Source organism: Gordionus sp. m RMFG-2023, chromosome 2 (genome assembly GCF_954871325.1).
Source record: "Gordionus sp. m RMFG-2023 chromosome 2, tfGorSpeb1-WG-v2, whole genome shotgun sequence".
Taxonomy (NCBI): domain Eukaryota; kingdom Metazoa; phylum Nematomorpha; class Gordioida; order Chordodea; family Parachordodidae; genus Gordionus; species Gordionus sp. m RMFG-2023.
In genome coordinates, this window is record NC_088776.1 from 62,543,540 (window position 1) to 62,561,632 (window position 18,093).

The following is an 18,093-nucleotide window of genomic DNA, read 5'->3' on the forward strand; positions in this document are numbered from 1 at the left end:
ATTATCATTCAAAAGATAATTCAAATATATATCCTAAATACAATACATCTGGGAGAGTTTGGATCAACAAACTCCGTAGCAAGTGGAATAATTTCATCATAAAGGCCATGGGAACTACTATCTATTGGCAATGCATTAATTATAGTAAAAATATTAAAAATAATTATAAAGTTATTAAATATTAATTTTTGTATCTAAAAATATTTTTTTTACTTCATAAAAAATGTAATTTTTTAAAAATCATTACCATTTTCATCTGGATATTTATTGTTTCTTACAGTAAATTCTTTTAAATTGGATAAATTATATTTTTTTTTTAATATGAGATTATTCGTGATTATTAATTCATATACACCTTGATATACAGTAATAATTATTATAATATAAAATTATTACCCTTATCAAATATTTTATTGATCAAATAAGGGCCTATCCAGGGGTTCAACATTTTCCCCCCTTTCCATCTGACCTTTTATGGTTCCAAGCAAGAACCTTTTGTCCCAAAATAAAAGATTTAGAACCATTTGATCTTTTTTCGTAATCCTTTTTTTTGTTTAAACTGGGCTATACCAGTATTTTGTATAGCCAGTTCCGTTATTTTTTTAAGATGAGCCATTTTAATTTCTAACTCTTCTTTTAAACAATGATCAATTGTTATTTTTGCCATAACCTCTGGTAAGGCTAATACATCCTCAATTTTGTTTTGTAACTAAATAATAATGAAAAATATAACATTAAAAATTATTTCTACTGTAAGAGGGCGTCGTGGTTTCTGACCATACATCAGTTCATAGGGCGAAAATCCCATAGAAGAGTGTATGCAAGAATTGTAGGTGCCACACACCCCTACCAAAGCATCTGGCCAGTCAGTTGGGATATCCAAAACCGATTTTGCTATTCGGTTCTGAATTGTTCTGTTAACTCGCTCAACCACCATTTGCTTGTGGGTTGTAGGCTGAGGTTATTCTCTGGACAATCCCACAATATTTATGGAATTCTGTACAAACATTGTTACAGAATTCCCTGCCTTGATCATTTATCTGAATCTTTAATAAATATATATTTTAGTTTTATTAAATTTAAAAAAATATATATTAATATAATAAAATTCAGTTAAAATTGGTATTTTTATTTTATTACTTCATAGCTTTGGTGGGTGTTGACAATGATGTATAAGGCTTTTACAACAGATTTAGCTGTTTTATTCTTAATAGGAATAGCCAATAAATATTTTGAAAAATAGCATATGGTACATAAAATATATTTCTATTTTTCCTTGGATTCTGGCATCTGGATTAAATCGATGCCAATTTGATACCAAGACTTTGGCACAACTTTAATATTGTGCAAAACATTTGAGGTTTTATCAAAACGACTGCTTGATTTTTGACAAACTTCACAGGATTTGATAAACTTTCTAACACTTTTATTGCTCCCCAACCAATAAAAGCTTAAAAAAAATAATTAAAAGAATATTGGAAATTTTTACTTTTCAGCTATTATTTGATTAGTTTTATTAATCCCCAGATGCTCTCCCATAGCAATACATGCAACTGAAGATACACCCCCCTCATGTATTGTTTTAATTATTATTTTTTGTTCATCTCCTGTCAGTATAACTTTTCTTTCTTCTAAAATATCATTAAATTATATATATAATAATATTTGTGATGCAGAAAAAATATATATAATCAATGGCTAGAATAATAAACTGCACTTAATTTTGTCATACAATTTTAATTGTATATATTATAATACCTAACTTTAATAAATTAATTATGCAATCATTTATAAGCCCATACTTTTCATCTTCATGTGATAATCTAAATTAAATTTTAGTTTTAAAATAGCATTTAATAATGCATATATGTAAAATTTTATCAAATGTTCTTACATATATATATATATATATACACTTAGCAGCTATAATTAATTTTAGATGAAAAAAAGATAATAATCAATGGCCTGAGCATTTTTCAATGTTAAAAAATAATATTTTGCATTAAACTTATAATGGCTAATTTTAATAAATTAATCATAACATATCTAAAATTTACTTTCCCCATAGAATAATTGATTTTCTATAATCTTGAAGGCGGTTATCTTTCTAATAAAGTTAGCCTTATTAACATTCACTGGAACTTTAGAACATTTTAGGAAGTCATATATATCATTATAATTTGAGCTAAAATATTTCTGAAATAAAAAATATATTGTTAAAAATTTACTTCATAATGAAAATATATAGAAATATTTCTAATTTGACAGCCTCATTCAAATCTGACATTTTAAAAGTATATTTAAATTAATAATGCGAGATTTTAAAAATATCTATGAGATTTTGAAATATTGAATAGCCGTGAGATTTTGATGATTTAAATGGCCCCCAATGTATTTGATGCGATAAAAATCAAAATCTCATGAAATCACTTTCACACGGTGTCAGCTGTGAGATTTTGATGGTGTGAGAATTCGAAATCTCACGGTAATCACTTTCACACGTTACACCGGTCCGAATTTTTAAAAAAATATTAGACCCGGCCCGGCCCGAACCCGATTATTTTAAATAGAATTAGGTCGGGTAGGGGCCGGACTCGGGCCGCGTACAGGCCGGGCCTAACTTTGCAGATCTCTAATATCTATTTTAACTTTATCTTAAATTTATTTTTCAAAACTGAATTAATTGTTATATAACGATGCATTAAGTAACGCAGCGGTTGAAGATAACGTGCTTATTATAATTTCAGCCTAATCCTAGTCAAATAATAATATATAATTGAATGAATAATCTAAAATTAACTATTTATAAAATTTCATCTATATAAATGATCTTAAAATAATTCTTAAATAACTAAATAATATTTTACTATTAGTAAAAATAAATTAATATTTCTAATTTTATAACAAAATTATATATGTATTGGTTTTATAAAATAAATATTGGAATTTTATTCCTTTCGTACGTTACTTTACTAAACATAATTCATATAAATAAAATGTAAATACAACTAATAAAAGCTTGATAACTTAGATTAAAACACTTTATGATGAAATGTAAAAAAATATTACCCTAATAAAATATTCGCATAGTTTAATGTTTGCAACGTGCGGCTAAAATAAGACCAGACCGATGGTTAAGTCAAGTGAGACATGGGACTATCGGTCCTGTCCTCGGCCCGTCCCATTAAAATTATTTTTTACTAAGCTACAAAAGTTTTATTCTGCATTAAATTTATAAACATGTGTTAAATCACCAATATTTTATTTATATCAGCAAATCATTTTTATTATATTATACAATTACAAACATTTCAAAATATTAAATACAAATTTATAGAATATAATTTAAATCAATTTGATTTACACATTTAATTAGTTTTTTTTTGATATATATATAATGCGATAGATATTTGGAAAATAAATTATATATCATAAAATATTTCATTTATTTATCCATGATTCATATTAGTAGTACTGTAAACGTTACCACAAAAAAAGAAACGCGTTACCGTTACATCTGAAAAAAGGAACTTATATCCGTTACTCGTTACTTTTGTAAAAAAGGAACGTGCGTTACCGACTTTTCCTAAAAGCAACGGGCTACTCGTTACTTAAAAAAATTAAATATATACAAAAATAATATTTATTTTTTTTCTGACAATACATAATAAAATAAAACTGTGCAAAAAGAATATATAAAAAATATTTATATTATTTAATTATAACATAAATAAAATTACAAAAGATAACATCTTTATGTAACAATTTTTTATTAACTATTAAAATTATTTTAATCTAAGAATAACAAAGAAATAAAGTATAAAAAAAGGAAAGAAAATAAATAAGATAAGTCTAAGAAAGCAAACAAGAAGAAGGCTGTCGTTTTACCTGATGTAGTTTGCTTTGTAGCCAGTCTCTGTCATATAAGCCGTCTTGAGACTCGTCTGAGAGTTTAAAAAAATAAAACAGGTTTACCTTAAGTTAGTAAATTTAATTGGAATGAAAACACCATCTTTTTAGATTTCCAGGTATTTGAAAATTTTGAGAGGTGATTTTCCCAAACAATAAATTGATCCCTTTCCACGAGATCAAGCTGATTCCATTAGGATACTCACTATCCGATTTAATGAAAATTGAAAGGAATTCTGAAGATTGAAATCAAGTGAAGATGAGTCGTTCGGTTGGTAGCATGCTAGATCATATTCAACGCAGCGAGCTAGAAATAATCCCAATCATCTTAATTGGGTATATATGATAGAACATCAACGATACAGGTTTTCTATAGCAATAAAGCGTCTTATAAAAAAAAATCATTTTTAGAGATGAGCATGCACGGGTTTGAAAAAAGACACAAAATAAATTAATGAGAGCAAGATTAATGGTAGATCTGACCCCCAACAACCATTTTTTTAGTAAGGGCCTGAGCCCATACAGTTTAATATAATCTTATGCTCAAGATATTTTCGGTTAGATCTCAAATCCCCTTTTCATAAATAAGAAGGATGAGAAATTTAGATATAGGAGTTGATGAATACGAAGCACAAATGATGAGGTGCGAAAGAAGTTTTTTGAAGATAATTGACTAGAATATCAGATGAGGATGATAATCAAGCTTAGGAAGGATATCAAGAGTAGAATGGAAGATGGTGCATTTGGTAGTGAATTAGGCTGCAGGCGTATCTAAATGTGTAAGTTTCTATTTAAAAAGATTTTTAAAAGTGTGAAGATTCGAATAATAGGAATTTGTTTGCAGAAATTTGTATTTGTTAGGGTTGATATGAGAAAAGCGAATCCCCTCTCCTTAATTATATGTACATCTTCTTGATAACCATATTATGAAAAATAGTAATTAGACCAAAATAGAAGGAATCCAAGTTTATCAACTGAATGCTTTTAGTTTGGAGTATTTAACGAGAATTGAATTGAATAATTAAGAAATTGGTAACAAGTGTAGATGAATTTGGCGTAATAAGAGGAATGGTGAGATCTGCAAAAATCAGTTATGCTTGTTATAAGGATTTGCAAAATCAATTTTGATATATATATTTCATTTTTGGAATTACTTTCCTGATAAAGACGTGTGAGATGGGTTTTTTCTTTCACCGAGATAAAAAAAATATAAATTCTTTCTTTCTTTTTTTCTTCTTTCTTTCTTTCTTTCCTTCTTATTTCTTTCTTTCCTTCTTTATTTATTTATTTCTTTCTTTCTTTCTTTCTTTCTTTCTTTCTTTCTATCTTACTTTCTTTCTTTCTTTCTTTCTTTCTTTCTTTCTTTCTTTCTTTCTTTCTTTCTTTCTTTCTTTCTTTCTTTCTTTCTTTCTTTCTTTCTTTCTTTCTTTCTTTCTTTCTTTCTTTCTTTCTTTAATTCTGCTACTCCACAGTATATTTGTCAATTTTAAATTATAAAATATAATTTACAAAAAATTAACACTATATTTAAATTATATTATATTGAAATATTTTGCAATGGCATAAATTTTCTTTTTTATTTTATAAAATAAGTAATCCATATTATAGAAAAAAGGTCTCGCTAAAAAAAATATTTGTATTATACTTAGAGATTTTTTATATAAAAATAATTTTGATCCATATCTTTTGGAAATGATAGCGATTATTTATCCAATGGATTAGCTGAATCCTTAGGATTTAGATTAATAAAACCTTTACAGGTATTTGAATAAAATAGATGAAATAAATATTTTGAAGAATTTTTTTTAATAGTTATTTATAATGTAAAATTTTGATAATTTTATATTCATATTTTTTTATAAAAATATTTACTTTAGATAATCAAAAAATTATTTTAATCTTTTTTAGTAGTTTAAATTTAAACTATTAAAAGTACAAAAATTTTACATTTTTGTATGGAAAGGTTAAAACTGGTAATATAAATATTTACTAGTAAATAGTATTTTAATTTCTTGAAAAGAGTTCGTAGTTTTTAAATAAAAATAATTATAATATTTTATAAAATATAACAATTTAATTAGTAGTTTAAAAACATTTGTTGAGATTTAATAATATAGAAATTTAGGTAGCAGGATTACACATATTTAAAAAAATAATCTGAGTTTACAGATAAATTAAAAAAAAATCATAATGTTGAACTTTTATATTTTCAAGTTCATTTATTTATGTAATTAAAATAAAATAATATTGAACTCCCATTTTTTATTATATAATAACATGTTTACCTTTTTTTGTTTAAAAAAATAAATTGTTATTGAACCATTTAAATTTTTCTTTTTAGAAATTAATTTTTAAAATTTAAAAATATATATAATATGAGGAATATATCATTCAAGCCTGATAATGGAAAGATATCCGTCATGGTCATAAGTCTCTATTTGATTTTATTGACATGCCATGGAAAAATGGAGTGGAAAATAAAATATGATGGACTAAAAAGTTAGCGCTATACAAATAAACACAATATCATAATAAGACTTTACAATATATTTCTATTTGGCTTATTATAATATCAAAATGCAATGAACAATTACTTTTTCATCTAGATTTTAATATCTGCTTGGACTCATATAATTAAATTATTCGTCGTAATAGCTATAGTACTCATATAATTATTAATCTTAAAAACAGGTTTACAATTTTAATTTTAATAAATTTTGAACTTTGACATAATGTATACTGATTTTAGGGTGGGCGGTAGGTTTTTCTAGAATAATGATATATCTTTAATTCTGTAATGAAAGTCCGGAATAACTTAATTTTAGATTTTCTACGAAAGAGATTTAAAAATAAGATCGTAAATGTATTTCAACATGTTTAGAATTCTTCTCATAAATATTTAACATATTTAGGAAAACATAAATTATATCAATTAATTTATTAAAATTAAATGCAACCAATGATCTGTTTATTATCTATTCATACTTTTAAACAATAGAATTATTGGTATATTGAAAATGAAACAAATATATATTGACTTCACTGTTAAACATCTCTCTAAATTCTGAGGAAAGTAAAAAAATAGCGCCAAAGGGTTTTAGATAATGACGGTTAACGGTCCTATAACGGCTATAAATTGATAGGTGACCGGATTATTTTTTAATCTAGATAGGTCTGTTTAATTGCTTATTACATTGTTTGGCATATAAAAATTGTTAACTAATAGATTTTTTCATTTATTCACCTCCACCCCCCTATAAATAAAACATATAAAGTAAACACTCTGTTAAGTTACACAAGCAGTAAACATCTATCCCTTGGTTAACAAATTTTAACCAAATCTAAGATCTTGCATGCTTTCGATTGTATTAGTATTATAATATTTTAATATGAAAGAAATAAATTAATATTTTAAAAAAATACTGAAAATATGGAACCCATGCTTTCACCATTCTTTTGTCTGAACTAGTTTGTGAGCATCATTCTAGACTGGATCATAGCCTTTATTAATTTAAAATAAATAAATAGTTAAAGAATTTTTAAAATTATTTATTAATCATCCCTCTAAATTGTGGTGTCTGATGAGAACATTAGAAAGCACCGTTAATAATCACGATCCTTTTTTGATACCGATTTTGGGCAGAAATGGGCTAAGAAGAAATTGATTTTGTAAATCATAGCTACAAAATACCTACCCTGTTTTCATGAACATATATTTTGAACTACTCTTAATTTTTTAAAAATTATAATTATATATAAATAAATTGATTTTTTATGCAAATAAAGGAAAAAATAATTAATTTTGAAATAATCTAAAAATCTTAGAAAATTTTATAAAATTGAGAGATTTCATAATCTTTATAAATTTAAATTATTAACAAAGCTTTACAATTTTTAAAAGGTGTAAATGTAATGGTAGAAGATAGAGGGTTTTTAAAAATATTCAAAATTAACGATTCAATTATTAAAGGACTGGTTCAAAAACATCCCCACACAATTAAAATGAAGATCTCTGCTAACTTTGACAGTTGGGAATACGAGAAAATAGTGATAATTTTATATATTATAAATAAATTAAATAAATAAAATGAAATAATAAATATTAATTAATAAAGAAAGAAATAAATAAATAAATTTTATTGATCAATTATATTTCAAGATCGAAAATACGAGTATAATCAAGATTAGATTTCCATGTGATTTCAACACTTACCATATTTACTTCTATTTGATATGCCCGATCCTTTTGACTTCACCTCAAATAGCATACTCTTATGTGAAAATCCTCGGTAAAATAATAGAAATAAATACTATATAAATTATTGACGAGATAATTTTTAAGTAAGTGTTAACATTCTTTAATCATTTTATTTCTAAATATGTCTATATATTTAGTCTTTACAGTGTATTTGATAAGGATTGTCATAATTACTCCGGTTTAGTTTAATCTTTCTGGATATCTTTGAACTATATACCTTAGCGCTTTTATAAAATAATATATATATTTATCGATAAATAAGTTTATAATAATGTATATATACCTTTATATTTAGAATATTACTTATCAAAAATAGGTAATTTTTTAATTTTTATTAATTCTTATTTAATAAATCTTTTTAATTTTTAAACAATTTAAAAATTTTTAAAACTTTTTTATAATATTATCTTAATTATGATATTTAATAATTTAATATCCCATTATTCAAAAAATAACAGGGAGTACCTCTACAGATTTTTTATTATATTAGTAGGACAATAGCTAGGTATCTTCAATTGAGGGGCTAACTCAGATTATATGGGGTGGCCAATTTTTATGAAAAAAAAACAAATAGTCAGATAGTCAATATTTTTTTGTTAATTTTTATTATAAAAATGCATACAATGATTATATTTTTTAATTTCAATTTAAAAGAATAAAACAAGTTTCATATTTTTTTCTTTCTTTCATATTAGCATCAAATTTTTTCTTGGTCATCTTTCAATAACTTTCTGGCGCTCGATAAAACCTTATTGAGTAAGAATACGGCTAGAGAATAAGCTATTTATACCCAAATAAGAAAGGCTTATGAATAGAATATAGATATTTTTTTCTAATCTTATGATACTTATTTATATTATATCATTTTAATAATGTTAAGGGATCATGTATATTTCTTTCAACTACCTCATACGCTTTAAAAATTCCTTTACTTATAGACTGTTTCAATATTAAAATTTGCTAAGTGTATGATAATCAACAATTCCTTATTATCTAATATGGAAAATTAGACAACTAACCACCTAACATTAGAATCTGCTCAACATCTAATATATGACCAGTCCCACTATATAGAAAATAAATGGGATTTATTTTGCAGGTTCAGTTGACTAATTCCTTACAACAGTCATCTTGAGATCAATATGACTCAATAATTTTTAAAGCTAAAAACTGGCTATAATGACTTGAGGCACTACTCAGTTTCAATTTCTAATTGCACATCTAGGCAAAAAATTTAAAATCTATATCGTACTCCATTTAGGCTGTCACACAGTAAATATCTAATTGTGTTAACTGTGCTAAAATAGAAGAAAATAAAGGCCGCCATCAATATAGTCTCCGCGATCGCCAACCCTCCAAAAAGCTATTGACAGCGTATATTACCATCTTTTAAAAGGCTAATCCTACAACCTCGAATAAGATGTCTTAATAATAATTTAAAAAATACCAGATGGTATCATTTAGAAACCTTGATCCAAGCGAGAGGTGTAATCTATGATCATGGATTTCTTTAGAGATCTTTAAATTTAACTTTCTAAACATTCATGCTTTCCTTGAATGACCCCCACACTCTATCTTTTAAAAAATTATGTAAATTAGATTTTATCATAGCAACTCATTTAGATTTTTATTGATATACATTTTTTTAGAAAAAATATTTATTTTATATTAATCTATTAATTATATAATAGATGTTTTTATATTTAATTTTTCCATAATTTTTTTTTAACCGAGATGTAAATATGTGCGTGACAAATCTCTTTAAATTGAAATATTTTATTTTTTTGGTAAAGATTATAGATCAAAAATGAGATATTTTGATATGCTATTTTATACTTAGGAATGCACGTGGCGATGAGGCTCTTCATATTCAAATCACTGGGTAAAAAATAAAGTGAGGATTTATAGCTTTGCCAAATGGATGTCATTTACAGCTCTGATTTTCTCATAATCCAGTATTAAAAAATGTTACTGATAGTGTTGTGTCTAGTTTTTGAATTAATAATAGTTGGAGTCTTGTACCGAATTAATAATAAATCTAAAAAAGTGTTTCATTAATATAAAAACCAAACTATTTTTATACATCAAAATTACCAATTCATAAAATAATATTTTAGTTATCATCGTATTATATATTTAACAAAAACTATAAAAATATAGGGTTAATAATCCTTAGATTTCAAATTAAATATTAAACATACTGTTATGTAACATAACAATAGTAAAACATTTATCTCGATTAAATATTTCTATATAATCTTTAGAATATATTGGATATTCATTTCGATCATATATTAATAACTTTCTCTTAGAACGGTTGAATTATCGCAAAGAGACTCCATCTCTTGTACGTTTCAATTTAGTTACATCCCTTTGGGCGGCCAACACGTATAGAATGAAGATATTGACAATGACAACTGATAACAAAACAAAAAAATTAGAAATTGTAGAAGTGAATATTATATATGACACAAAATTCTTCATAGAAAAAATAACTCGAAAATATTTTTGTATTTAACTTTATTTTATATGTGATTTTCCTCTATTTTTTTTCTTCTTCTCCTCCTTCTTAACATATCACTGTGATATTGATTTAAAGGTATTATTGATAGACCAGAGTTAACTAATTTTTATAAAACAGCATACTCAAAATTTAAACCACAAATATCATAAACTTAGGGATCTATGTCATAGATGGCAGACATGTCTGAACACTTAATGACAAATTTCGAGAAAATTATTTGATTATCGCCGTTTTTAAATATCGAAGAAAATGAGTCGTTTAAAATTTAATCAAAAGATGAAATTAATACATTGTAAATAATAATATCATAGTCATAACTTCATTACCATGTTTCAAAATATTCAACGAAAATAAAATCTTGATATAAACTGCAGGCTTCGCAATATAAAAGGATTAGCTAAAATATGTTATTAAAAAAATTGGAAAGAATTTAAGGTTATCATGTATCTAATTGTGTTAACTGTGCTAAAATAGAAGAAAATAAAGGCCGCCATCAATATAGTCTTCGCGATCGCCAACCCTCCAAAAAGCTATTGACAGCGTATATTACCAGCTTTTAAAAGGCTAATCCTACAATGTGTTTAAGATCTTTATCATAGGAATTAATGGGGAGAGGGGACTCCTTTCTTCCTGTTGAATCAAAGAGAGGGACATTTTAGAGTAATTTTGAAACCATAATCTTTTAAGAATTCGCCATATTCTTGGAATTGAGATAAATAAGAAAAAATAAATATTTTAGGAAGAAATGAAAATTTTTTCTATAAAAATTATTTTATTTGGAGTATTAACTTTCAGTGGTAATGTATATTTTTAGTTAATAAGCTAAGAGGAATAGTAAAAATTTGAAAGGTCTGAGAATAGATGTAAATTTTTAGAAATAATTTATGACTTTAACGTTTTGAACATAACATCTTTCCATTTTTATAACAGAAAGAATGGTAAAAGTCTATTAAGATGTTATCATCTTATCACCGTTAAAAAAATAAATTATAGTTGTTTATATTCTGATAAAGTTCAAGAATTCATCATTCAAACACGATTTCAAACAAAAAGGTATTTACAAACTAAGTTTTCAAGTTATGACATGCAGAACCTGGTCTAATGAAACTATTAAACATGTCAAAATAAGTATACACATAAATTTTATTTATTTTTTTAGAAAAACTTTATATAAAATTTATGACCAAAATTGGGACATTCAATTTATCATCATTTTACACCTAATTATTTAATGCCATTTTACCTTTATTTTTTGTCCATTCTGCAAGAGCCCCTATAACGGTGTTAGTGATTAGAAGATTTATTCGTTTATTTTACCCTATCTTTACTTTAAAAATTTTCTGCTTTCCTATATTTACCAATTTATATAAATATACTGCTAAAAATGTTTCAAAAAATAATTAACTGTTTTTTGGGGAAGGGTTACTTTCCAGCGGATATTCTACTTACATCGCTTACTAAATGTAGGTGGCTAATGAAAATATGCATGAGTTTTAATAAACATTTGGATTTCGATTCGGATATACTAACACAAATAAGAATTAGAATAATTAAGATAATATGGACAAATTTTTTTATTATAATTCAGACCTCTCTTATTATAAATATTATATATTCTTCAAATTAAAAACATAACTATAGATGATAAACCTCTCAATAATTACACTAGTAAATTCGTTTTAAATTATTTAAATATTTATAAATAAAGGAATACTAATATGATATAACAAAAAATTTTCCTTCTATTCTCATAAAATTATAAATAGGTTCCGATTATGTAATATTCGTGAATCGATCTACTTTCGAAAATAATCCAAGTGTGGACATAATGGTATTTCAGAAAAAATTTAAGGGTATGACTTTAATGCTATATTAAATATTCGCTTTACTATTTGATTAATTTTTCAATAAAAAAATTAATTGTTTGGTAATATTTTTTAATGTTTTAGAATATATAAAAGTTTTCTAGTATTTATTCTTATATAAACTAACTGTTACCCTCTTTATTTTATAAGCTGCAATAAGATATATAGATAGGAATTAATTTTATAGGGATAAAAAATGCAAAGGGTTTGGTTTTTCCCGAAAAAGAACAAAATTTTTAGTAAATAATATATTTTCTTTATATTTCTATTTATAAAAATGTAATATTATGATTATAACAAAACTTGAGCAAAATGAGTGTATAACATATTAAAAACAGTTATGAAATTCTGTACCGATGGGGATAATCAATAGATTTATTATTATATTATTTATACTTGGTAAAATAAATATTTTCTAATTGGATCTAAGTTGTTTTTAATTTTATTGAATATCACTAATTAATGATCAATTAATAATTACATTGAATAATATTATTCTAGAAATATTTTCTAAGAATACAAAAAAAAGGAAATAGAAAAAATGATAATAAAATAACAATTACAATTACACTATCAAAAAATAAAATATATTTTTTTAAAATTAATTTATATTTTAAAGATTTTCACCTTTATAAATTATATCATCCCTCAAATATTATCAAAATAAATATAATTATCTATTTTTTTAAAACTATTGTGGAAATAAAAAATTTTAAGTATAAATGACGATTTATAGACATAACGTTGTTAAAAAATAATTTTTACTATTTTTTATTAGAAGCTCTCAAAAATGGAAATATTTCAAAGAATGATAGCACATTGTCTTTATTTGTGATAGCTTATCATCACATAGATAAAATAAAAGGTTATACATATTTTATTATTATTACGAAATATTTGAAAGGTAGTTTTAATCGTCTTGAAATAATAGGTTCTGATTTAAAAATTTTAAACAATATATTTTTTGTATGTTTATATCTTAGAAATCCCGAATGCAATTAATGTTAGTTAAGACATTTCAATTGAGAGCGATTTTCTAAAAATAGGGAATTTTGGGAATTTTTAAGAAATTTCTATCAATCTTAGCGATATTAAAAAAAAAACTCAATTGAAATATAGAGGCAACAGGAGATAGTGATACGCGGGATAGGTAATTCTTCTGAAATAATTTTTAATCTAACACTTTAAATTTAAATATTAAATGTATTTTATGAGACTTAATTCGTTCTGTTTCGCAAAATATGATCCTTTTTTATATCTTGAATAAAATAATACTTTCTTTTATTTATAATTCATTTTGTTTTATGATGATTATATTTAACTTCTATATGGATTCAATAATATAATAAGTTATAATATTCTATGACATATATGTTATTCAAATAATGTTGATTATTATAACCTTTATAAAATAAACATATCTCATTTCCCTCCAAGTTCAAGTTCTTCTATTAATCCTTTTGCTTTCCTTCCCTCATTGGATATCGATTTTGAATTCTTTCTTGACTTAATTCAATTGTTTCTCTGTTTTATTTTCTCCTAACTTTATATTGTCAACTATTATTATTGATTCAGGTTCAACTAGTTCTTCCTTTGTTTGTAGTTGGTCGGCGTATTTTCCATCTTTACGTTATTAGAGAATTTCGTTTGTTGATTTTTTATTTTTCCTTTTTGCCATAAATCGTTTTCTCCAAAACATCTATGTGTACCTTTTTCTAACTGGAATAAGTGTCAAATTTTTTAGGTTTGATCCGTCAAATGTAATTAGTCTTCTTCCTATAAACAGTTTTGCTAGTATTCGCCCTGTTAATGAGTGTTCTAAATTTCTATACATAAATAGCACTTCATTTAAGTATATCATTCGTTTGTTCTCAATTTACGAAATATCGATTTTCGATAGTCTGAATGTATCTTTCTACTAAACCATTACTTCTCGGATGGTATAGTTTTTATATGTGTATATTCTTGTTTTTATTCTATTTATAAAATTCATTTCAAATAAATTAAGGACCATTGTCCGTGACAATTTGATGTGAAATACCATATCGAGTAACCCATTTTTTAAATCTATTTATTAAATTCACACTTGTATCTATCGATCTCAATAAATTTTGAGTAAGCATTGATTCCTACCAGCTAATAAAATTCGTTCAGCGGTCCTGCAAAATCTAAATGTACCTTTTCCCAAGGTTTGGCGGATTCCACAGCTATACGGCAACATTTGGTATCTTAGACATCCTATTACATTTAGCTAGTTTTTCAACATCTTTATCTAATAGTTACCACCATCATATAGTCTCTTAATGGATTACATTAATGTAATACCCGGATGTCTCGTATGCAATATAGGTAAAACATTTTTTTGAAGTAAGTCGGAATGATTAATCTGCCATAACAAAATTTTGTCATCATTTTCTATTTCCTTATTCTAAAAGCTTGGAGATCTGGTGCTTGATTTTGTATATTTGTACTTTTTATTAATATTTTTCCCCTTCTTAAGATTGGGTCTTTTGCAGTTTAATCTCTAAGTACTTTTCTAGATTGAGTTAATGTGTCATACCTAAGATGTCTTATATAATTCACTCTATTATTTTTGCTTATAATTAATTCTATCCATATTTTTCTCTATTTGATTTCGCAAGCATTTTCCATTAGATTATTAACGCCATTCTGATACAGATTATCATAATCATATGCATAGTTAATTAGTCTCTGTTATTGCCATATATCTTTATAAGAGTTTGTGACTTACATCCATATAAATAGTTTGAAATTTTTCTATGCCGTTTATTATTGCCTTAGTTTGCTTCTTTGTCAATTGAATAATTTTTTTAAGCGTTTTGTAAGGTTCTTGAGGTGTATGCTACTAAAAATTTGCCGTTATTATATTTTTACAGTAGTACAGATCCAAATCCTTGGATAGATGCATCTGTTTCTAATATTAACTCGAGGTTCTGTTTATAAAACTTTATAGTATTTTATTCTCTTACTATTCCTTTTGTTTTTTTAAATAATATATCATCTTTTTAGTCCAAATCCAATTAACAATTTTACTAGTTTTATGTAATTAGGCTATAATTTCATGTAAGTTTGGTATGAATGGTGTATGATAGTTTAATATACATAAAAATTATTTTATATCATGTCTAACTTTTGTAGTTTGATTATTTTGTATTGTTATCATATTCTTTTATTCTGGGCGTATTCCATTTTTATCTATTATGTATCCTAAATATGATACTATCTTTCAAAAAATTTATAATGCTTGTTTTGACTTTTAATCCTGCATTTTGTATTTTTTTGAGATGTATCATATTTTCCTGTGATTATGACATCATCTAAATAAATTGCTGTATCTAGAGTCAGCTAATTAATAGGTCATTTATAGTTGTAGCTATACCAAAAGGTAATCCAAAATTACGGTAATATTCATTTGGTGTAACCATTGTTAATAATTCTTGCGATTCTTCATCAATACTCATTTGTAGATTGCTCTTTAAAATCTAGTGTTGTATACTCCATTAGAGATCTTTGCGATTAATTCAAACGTTGGTAGAATATGATAGTCTTTAAGTTAAAATATTCATTTACTTTGAAATCACCATAATAATCGTAGTTCACCTGAAGTTTTACATATCTCTACCATTGGAGTACTCCAGGTTATTTTGCTGATGGATCTATTTTTTTTAATATGTTATTTTCTTCCAAACATTTCAGATCTTTTCAATTTCTACTTTTAAAGGAAACGGTACCCTTCTAACTGGTAGTGCAATTGGTTTTGTATTTTATTTCAATTGTAGTTTTACTGGTTCAACATTTTTTTCTAATTTATTATTAAATACTGCAAATTCTTTATATAGTTTTTCAATATTCACGTTACCATTATCATTATATTTATTGCTGATCATATTGACTTTTGCCTTTGTTGGTAACGATAGATCAAATTCTATAGTCCATGGAAATCCAAATAGCACTGCATCATTTGTTTTTGTAACTAATAACGGAAATCAATTTATTTTATCATCTAATTGTACTTTTACATAAGCTTCTTAAAATTTTTTATTGTATTATTTCCATATTTAGTTGCAGCTCCAGCTATTCTAAGTTTTAGCCTTTTAATTTTATTCGATATTGCATTAATGATAGTTACTGCTGAACCTATTATTCCATTTTTATTTGGTGATATCAATATCAAAAATGTTGGGATGTGATCTTTATTTAAACCATTCTTATTAAGAAATCTGAATCTTCGTCATAGTTTGTACCGTATACATTTTCTCTAGTATTACATAACACTGCAAAGTGTTAATTTCTTATATTTGCTGCAGGTTTCTCCCAAAGAATTTAGAATAGCATGAAAACGATTACAAAAATAGCAGTCTGGTTTATTATTATTGTTTGTGTGGTAGTTATAACCTTTCACTGCTATTCTTTTTATGTATGTTTTATTGTCATTATAATATTGCCGATTATCATTATTAATATACTCTCAATTTTTAATATCATTTTGATTTAATCGCTTATTACTTATATGTTTGTTATAAATATTTTAATAGTAATATTTACTTTTAAATCGCCCCCTTCCATCGCTAATGTCATCTCTATAACCATGTTTAAGCTTAACAATTGGTCTTCGTCTCTAATTTCTGGGTATCTTAAACGTAGTTCTTTATCTAGTTGCGACATCGTTGACCCAGAGATTAATTGATCAAGAATTCTTAATTCTATATCATCTCCAAATATCGCATTTTCGGACTAACTCCTTTATATTTTTAAATAACTTAATAAGGATTCTGTTCTTGATGCCATTGTTTTGCAATTTTATAAAAATCTGCCCATACCATATCATCTTTATTGTAAATAGTAAAGTGATGTCAGTTTGAGTAATACTCTTTACATTCAACATATATTTAAAATATGCATAATCGTTAAGAGAGCATTCTTCTTTTTGAATTGATTTAATGTAATATTTGAAATATCAACTATAATTTCTAAAAAGATATATATATTTTTTTTAAAAAAACAGAAAAAATAATATACAATTCTATTTAATATTTAAAATGATCGAAGACCTCGACTTATCTTGAATAAAATAATACTTTCTTTTATTTGTAATTTATTTGTATATAATACTGATAATTATTATATTTAATTTCTATAAGTATTTAATTAGATTGACTTTAATAATATAATACGTTATAATAGAGTATGACTTGTAAATGTTATTCTAATAATGTTGAATATTATAACCTTATAATATATTTATAAAATATAACAACCATGAAAAAGTTTTAAATGCAAATTTAAATTTTAACACAACATATGAAACTCTTTAATTTTACTAAGAATTTTTTTTCATAAAAATAATTCAGACTTTTTATCAATTTTTAAAAAAATTATATATTGTAATTTAATATCCTAAAATCAAATTTTATATTAAATGTGAAGACCTATGTTAGGTTTTGGTGATGTGCTTTAATGAAAAATTTTTATGCAGGAATTTACTTTTATTAAATAAAAATATAACTATAGTTGAT

At 24.8% G+C, this 18,093-nt stretch overlaps 1 long non-coding RNA gene across 1 annotated transcript; it reads right to left on the reverse strand.

Annotated features, from left to right (window-relative positions):
- Positions 1–402: 402 nt before the first annotated feature.
- On the reverse strand, positions 403–2,410 carry LOC135923614 (uncharacterized). The gene is made up of 5 exons (XR_010571253.1): positions 2,058–2,410; positions 1,490–1,631; positions 1,141–1,450; positions 752–1,046; positions 403–709 (listed from the first exon to the last, which is right to left on the reverse strand). It is a non-coding gene; the product is annotated as an uncharacterized LOC135923614 (long non-coding RNA).
- Between the last annotated feature and the right edge of the window lie 15,683 nt (positions 2,411–18,093).